General features: G+C 40.4%; 1 long non-coding RNA gene across 2 annotated transcripts; it reads right to left on the minus strand.

Annotated features, from left to right (window-relative positions):
• Nucleotides 1–1,278: 1,278 nt before the first annotated feature.
• LOC103629455 (uncharacterized) lies at nt 1,279–4,395 on the minus strand. 2 transcript variants are annotated; one of them, XR_002262776.3, is made up of 2 exons: nt 3,810–4,395; nt 1,279–1,556 (listed from the first exon to the last, which is right to left on the minus strand). It is a non-coding gene; the product is annotated as an uncharacterized lncRNA (long non-coding RNA). The 2 variants fall into 2 exon arrangements; XR_002262775.3 differs by having other exon boundaries at nt 3,855–4,391.
• Between the last annotated feature and the right edge of the window lie 3,674 nt (nt 4,396–8,069).

Below are 8,069 nucleotides of genomic sequence, written 5' to 3' on the forward strand. Positions count from 1 at the left end.
ACGACTTACCGCCAAGATCGCAAGATTAAGTAAACACAAATCACATACCAACATTTGCAGCGGAAATAAATTCTTTATTGCAAAATGATTACATGTTACAATAAGTTTACATTATACAATTATCGGAGTGATTACAAAAGAAAATGATTAAAAAGAATTACACTTTAAAATGTATAAAATATTTATAAGTTTTAAAATACATGCTAGCTTAAGTGGCAATCCTCAATAAAGAAGCTAAAGATGGGATATACTTATATAAGAAGGCCGAGCCCACCGGCACTTAGCACCATCCACAACAGAACAAAATTATAACCTGAAAAACAACAGGGAATAAAACCCTGAGTACGTAATTACTCAGCAAGACTTACCCGACTAAATAAAAGACTCTCAAGGGTATGCTGGTTTGTTGGGAATCAAGGTAAAGCTCATCAAATTTCAAAGACTCGTTTTTGCATAAAAGCTTACTAGTAGTGGATCCTTATGCCAAACTTTTACTTCACAGATTAAGTACTTTTCTTGAATCTAGATTTGCCTAATCTAGAGCATTCACTTGTCCTACACTAGCTTCATTTTAGCAGCTTTAGTTTCACTTGTTATCTACGCTGAAGGTTGAAGATCCAGTCTTCATATCCGAGAAGTTCGGCGATCCGAATCGATTAATACCCAGCTGGGGATCTCCAACCACACGACATATGTAGCACTTAACCCTTGCATATGTCAACTCGCCACCGGGTTTCTCAAGACCAGAACGGGTTCACGCGACCCGAGAGCACAGCACTCCACCGTCCAGCCGTTGGCCTGGTTGGTACACGTTACTCTCGCCATGGTGCCCGCCATGTTTCCGAGAGTACAGCACCCCACCTTCCAGTCTCTTGCCACGGAGGGTACAAGCTACTCTCGCCATCTCTCCACTCCCAGTGCGTGCGAGCTGTTCTGGTATTGGTCCGACCGAGGCTAAGCTTACCCATGATGAGGCATGTGGCCAGTTAAAGGGTCCTAGATCAGCAGGCCAACAATCGGAACGGTCCTTAATCGACACAGACGGGCGACCTTTCCTGCTCAACGTCTGGTCTCACATTAAATTATTTCTGAAAACCCGGTACCTATCAGAGGTACCCTACTGAAATGATGAAGTCATCAAGGCCTTTGATATCTTCATCACTCCATCCTCTTTTTCTTTGTAAAAACATGATTCATAGATCAAAACATTTTGTTCTTAGTCTATGAGCATATTAAGCACATCTAGCTTTGCTTTTTTAAAACAGGTATCAAGGATGGTAATCAATAGTTCAACGAAGTTATGCAACAAAGGTTTAACCATTCAACTCCTACCACCTAATGCAACATATAAGTGATAAAAGTTTAAAAACAGCAAGGAGGTGGCAAATGCACCAGGGCTTGCCTGGGATAACACTAGATTAGTGCGGTTAGATGACGACCACTTGGTGAGCATCTCCCATTCTGGCACTCTATCAGATCATCCATCCTTAGGTTCGTTCACCATCATCATTTTGAGATCAACTCGGCTCTTGTCCTTCGCATCACGTGTAACGAACCTGAATGATATGCATAATGCACATGAATGATTATGAGCAGGTAGCACAAGATAAACAATGCTACAGTAGAAAGCTAAACACTTAATGGTGAGGCGCAAACAACACCCATAAGTAAACGCTAGACATCGATAAATGGCTAAACATCATAATCTCGCTTCTTTAACTCAAGCATCAAGCCTCAAAAGGCTGCACATAAATTTTAATCTCATGAACTAGAGTATCCTACCGAAGGATTAACACGACTCTTAGTATTAATGAACAACTCATTATTAACAAGCATAGAATTCTATGGAATAAAAATTATTTTAACTTAAAGGCCTAAACCACTTGTATGCATAAACACTAGACACCTCTAACTCCACACCCAAAATATTGTCAAATAGCCTAGTATTCTATAAAACAATAGGCTCAACAAATTTGAAGATTTAAAGCACTTATGTGCACTAACCATCACAAAATTCTCATGTGTCAGTTGAAATCGGCTTATTGATACTACTCGTTTTTAGACACTCAGGGCAGCAAGCAACATCAAATCAAGGTATCTAATCGTTCACTAAACATTTAGTATAAAGACTACTAGTAAAGCATTATCGTGTTCAAATAAATCAAAGAAGTATAACAATACTGATAGAACCTATCTTAGAATAAGGACAGAAGCATTACAGCTAGCCTTCTAAACTTAAATGGTACATTAGAGATTAATATATTATTGTCTAAAATCTATGTGTACTATCTAACAAGATGAATATATGAATATACTGGTTTGGAAATAATACGGAGATATACCAGAAGTCGTAACCCATTCTAGTTTACATTCGAATTCAACAAGTAATATATATACCCACATGAAGATGAATTATACTGCACTAATAAATATTTATCTAAGGTATTTAACCGGTCATTAATAAAGAATATAATACTACTAAAGCATAGCATGGATTACTATCACCACTATATTCAACCAGTCTTCAACAATCAAAATTTAACTAATTCTATCAAGCCAAACAAGAAGGACCTCAAACAATCAATTTACCCCACGCAGATTTTTCCGGACAGCAGTACGGTAGTCAAATGTTTTGTTCATAACTCACAAAATATGCATCCAAAAATAGTAAACTAGGACTTTCTGGAAAGCTTAGAAAGTCCTCTATAACTCTTATATTATCATCACAACATGATTCGGCAGTTTGAATGGTCAAACAGTGCTAAACTTTAATTCTGTCCAGATTTGGACAGAATTCGGCTCTTCACTTCAAAAATCCATAACTGGAGTTTCAGAAATCCAAATCAGGTGATCCTAGACTTTTTAGAAAGCTAATAGAATTGTCTATAATTCATTTATAATTATCTCAAGGTGATTCAATGTGTATCGAAGTCAGTTAATACAAACAAACATTGCTGTCCAGATTTGGACAGATTCAGACTCTATAGTTCAAACAGCTGTAACTTAGTCTCTAGACCACCAAAAAGGGTGCTCCAAAATTTGTTGGAAGGCTTAAGAAAAGTACTACAATTCTTCTGTAATTACTAAGAGCTGATTGTCAGTTTAATTTAGTCAAACAGGGCAATTTTCGAAATCAGTACAGAATTTGAACAGATTCTGAAACTGGACTTGGAAAAATCATAACTCCTAAACTACTAAACCTATGGTCATGAAATTTTTACACAACCAAGATAAAGAAGTTAGCTACAACTTATATGTATATCATCTCTACAGAAAACATGGTTTGCTTCATTGAACTAGCTGCATAACAAAAACTGTACCTGCAACCCTAAACAGCAATACATTCAATTTAACTCCTATTTGGCTTCTACACTTATCATGCTTTTGACATTCAGAACACTCTAACACCTTATGATTAAATAGAGCTAACCCACCTATATAACCACATATATCGACTAGTCTACGTCATACTCAAGTATACAATTACATTAGTGCATGAAACAAGTCATTTCAACAATACCTAGTAATCTACCCATACACCTCGCATAACTAGTATCATGACTTACTTCACCATACATAAGCACAAGATACCCACTTTGGTCATAAAATTTATCATAGCACAAACATCGACCGCATCCAATTACTACTAAATATGCATATTTACCGTAGTAATCAAGATATTTTTACATGTGCCTAACATATTACTAACTCCATTATGCACTATCCGAACATCATACACCATTTCACAAACATTGCACAAGCGAGAAGACCTTTTGACCATGTCTAATATAATTAAGAAATTGGCTCACCAAAACTTTTATTCAACCCAAAACTTCACAGCAACCATAACAAACCTTGATTTGTCCATTTCATCAAACACATAGGAAGCGTCGCACAAGAACCTCATCCGCTTCTCCAATCACAGCTCCAATCTTACACATATATACGCATATATTACACCCACTCATGCTCGTATGCACCACGCAATCAACAGCAAGAGATAAGCTCAACTATAGAAAAATGGGGAGGACGCCGGCCAAGGGGAACGCACAGCCACCTGCGCTGGGGAGCTGGGAAAGATGGCGACCAACAAAGGGACAAGATGCTCGGAGGGGCGCGCGTTCAAGGAGCTGCTGGGCGTGGCCGAGCAGCCTGGTCCTGAGATGGGAGGCGAGGAGGAAGATGCACCAGGAAGTGGGCGAGCTCGAGCAAGGAGAGCATGCGGCGAAGAAGAGGCCGATGGCCACGGGCTGGGGCGCGGCTTGCTGTGGACAGGAAGCGAGAGATAAGGCTGACAGGGAGAGATGCGTACCACTTGAGGATATAAGGCTGGGGTAGTATGGAGACCCCGTATAGAACCAGAGTACAGAAGTACAGAACCAGAATGCGGCTGGCGTGCTTGAGCTGAGACGCGTGGATAGAGAGACTAGAAGCTCCTGACGCATGGATAGAGATGTCCATCGGATGCTAATTCGGATAAGGAGAAGAGTGGCTTCTGTATGAGGAAAGGAAACATACAAGAGTATTTACAGAATTAGAGCTACGTGGAGATAACAGAAAAGAGAGGACATTTTCTCTATTTAATTTACGAGCCTGTAAATTCCACTTTGGACTAGATTTACGTATCACTCTTGGTCTTAAATCCTGCTCTCATGAATATTATCCTTGCTGTTGCCGAACCAGAAAGATGGGCCACGAATTATGTCTAACAATCTGATTCCATATGAATGCTAACATCACCGTAGATATTATAGGGCTCAACCTCTTATTAGTCTATTTCTCATGATCCTCAATTATTCTGATTCTCTTTATCTACTAGCGTAAGAACGTGAAAGGCTCTAGAAACTTTTTTTTGTTTGTTATCAGTCTCCTCTTGACTCACATTTTTAGCGCAATAATTACCTCAAGATTCATGCTCAGGATTATGACGTGAATTTATTAGAGTTTAAACTACAAAAGATTTAAATAATTCGTATTCGCCTCAATTTTATATTCAGACTTTAATTAAATTAACGTTGTTCCGAATTAAAGCGACACTGGCCACAAAACCTAATTTAAGTTCTAGGGTTACGATTTGGACGAAAAGAAAATAGACCGGATTCGATTTTAAGGATTAGAGTTTGGGCAAGACGTCGATGGCTCAACCCGAACGATATTGGATTCGATATTTTAATAGATATTCGATTTAGTTGAACCTAAACGAATTTCGTCGCTAACCGAACATTTAGCTAGAGAGCAGCTCAATTTATAACTCTATGCCTTGTTTTTCTTGGATATGGAGTGTGGTCGAATTTATAAAATCGAACTCTTTCTGAAATCATATTCACGTACTCGATCGATCTGAACAGCATAGACTTAACGTCTTGAAAGATTTTTAAAGTCCAAATTTCTCCAAATTTTCTTTAAACGACTTAGATAGATAGAGACAAATACGATATTAAAATCGTGATAGACAAAGATGACTAGAATTCAGTGACCATTTTATTCACCGCTATCACGTGATAAAGTCCGCACTCATGGTCGAGCAGACGATAAACACCTGGGGTGTTACAACTATTAGGTACGACACTATTAGGTAGTGTTTGGTTGAGGAGCCAAGTAGAACGGAGCCGTTCCATCCCTGATTCTAGGAACGGAGTCGCTCTGTTCTGTGTTTGGTAATCAGGAACGGAGCAGCTCTGTTTTTGTTTGGTTGCAGAGTGAACGGAACGGAGCGTGACTGTGAGAGCGGGATGGGAACGGAGCGGCTCCGTCCCTTTGATTTTTTGGAGCGGAATGGTTCCGGATCTGAGGACAATATTCCCTAATTGGAGCCATTCCGTTCTAGTTCCTTTGTAACCAAACAGCAACAAAACTGGAACAGAACGGCTCCGTTCTACTTGGTTCTTCAACCAAACACTACCTTAGTAATCGTGTCATGCAGTGACGGCACTAGTGTCTAACCAGCGGCCTAGGCACTACACTATAGTGCCTAATCGTGTCGTGCCGGCACTATACGACACTAACACTTAATAGTGCACGTGCCAGCCCAGGCACTATTTCATTTTAAAAGCTCAAAAAATATAGAAGACCTTTAAGATTATATATATAATTTTAAAACTTGAATATTTATACCATTATAAAGTGACTTCACTATGTTTAAAATCATAACAAATAACAATTTACAATCACGTGCACATATCACAATCACATCTATAGACCACCTGTTGGTCTAAGTCGTGGTTAACCGTGCCAGTCACTTAATCGTGTCGTGCTCATGCCAGCCAATCGTGCCAGAGTGGTGGCCCAAGCACGACACTAGACTTGTGGCGTGCCAGCACTTGCACTATATGAATCATGCCCGTGCTGTGCCGAAGCACTACAGGTCGTGCCGTGCTTAGTGTCGGCCCATTTAGCATGACCCGTTTGGCCACCTATAGTTAGTACTAATATAAGGAATGGAGTGATCCCACCAAATTTAAGGAATATACTTATGATTCACTTGAATGGAGTGATTCCTCAAACCAAACACCTCCATGTTTCCGTCCAAATGACTCTGTTCCTGTTTTTAAAAAGAATCGATACTAAAAATTTCTTTTCCCGAAACCTCTACTAAATCATCTTCTGTTCTCATCTAGAACTTTTACATCCCGTCCAAACGTGTTTAGTACCGATTTTTAGTTCAACCCGGTACTAAAGTTTTCTCCATATAAAGGCTAGTTTGGGAACTCTATTTTTCCAAGAGAAAATGAACTAATTTCTCTTAGGAAAATAGAAATTCCTTGGGAAAATGTGGTTCCCAAACTAGCCCTAAATTTTGCCTTCTCCAAGCCTTTCTCATTCTTGAGCCCGTACGTCAAGCCCCCTCCCATCGTACCATCAGTGAGTCCAAGGACACCTTGGTATCCTTAGTAAGCACATAAAAATCGAAGCTTTGTTATACCATTGATTTTTTTTGCATACAACTAGTGGTATCATTCTTGTGTACCTTCACTATAGAGTTTGCATTTCATACACAGTGCCAAGCTTAATATATAGAAAATGATGATTGTCCATGTTCTTTTCCTTTTTGTTGTGGTCTATAATGTCTACATAGTTTAGGGTTTAGGGTCATGACTCAAAGTAGTTGAGTTTAGGAATATTTTAACACGGACATCCATTATTCTTGAGCTCAACATTAATACCCTATTTTTTTTTATTTTATATGTTTTTCATGGGAATCATGCAAAGATGGATCACCGTAAAATGGAGGAGAGGTTGAATCATAAATTAACACTTAGACAGAAAATAAGAATATATGTCCAACTAGCCCTTAAGGTGATTTTTCAGTAAACTAGCCCTTAGAGTTATGAGTGATGCTCTGAATATATATATATAGTTTATGTATTTAGAGCCCTGGGCTCTCTCTAGTTAAAGAAAGCCCCAACCATTCAAGCCAACACGTAGACCAGGTGAACCAGACGTACCACCAAGCATTTACATCTCTTTTGTATTAGTTTTAGGAAAAAACGCACAAATTGATCTATCCCACACCCGCGTCCAGCTCGGATCCGCCCCACTACGCCCCTAAATCATCCCTAGCACTCCAATCGCTCGCAGCCCTAAATCTAATCCATCGTCTTCCGGATCGCCATCCGCCCTCATCCCCTCACGCTCCAACCAAACCCTAGCAGATCGCCATCGGTCGTCATCCCCTCTCGGATCGCCATCCGCTCGTATTCCTCCCCGATCACAAGACCTTCCTTGATGTTCTCCGCTTCGGTCACAACTCCCTCCCATCCACCGACCCGCTCCTGTCCGCCTTCCAGATGCAGGACAAGCAGTGCAAGGCAATCCTCGGCGCCCACGACCGCGACTTCCTCGCCGTCTTCCATGCCATCGTGCGCCGCCAGGACGAGCAGTGCAAGGGCAGTGGCAAGGATGCGTCACCCTCTTCCTGCCCCGCCGTTGGGTCCACTGCTGCAGCGCAGGCCGCCATTGCAAGGCTTCTTGATTCGGGATTCAAACCCTCCATTATCACAGGACTGGCTCGACAAGTTTAAGGTGCCCTTTTTGGTCCACGCATAGGAATGGGTGTTCTAGATTTTAAT

Source organism: Zea mays, chromosome 6 (assembly GCF_902167145.1).
Source record: "Zea mays cultivar B73 chromosome 6, Zm-B73-REFERENCE-NAM-5.0, whole genome shotgun sequence".
NCBI classification, from domain to species: domain Eukaryota; kingdom Viridiplantae; phylum Streptophyta; class Magnoliopsida; order Poales; family Poaceae; genus Zea; species Zea mays.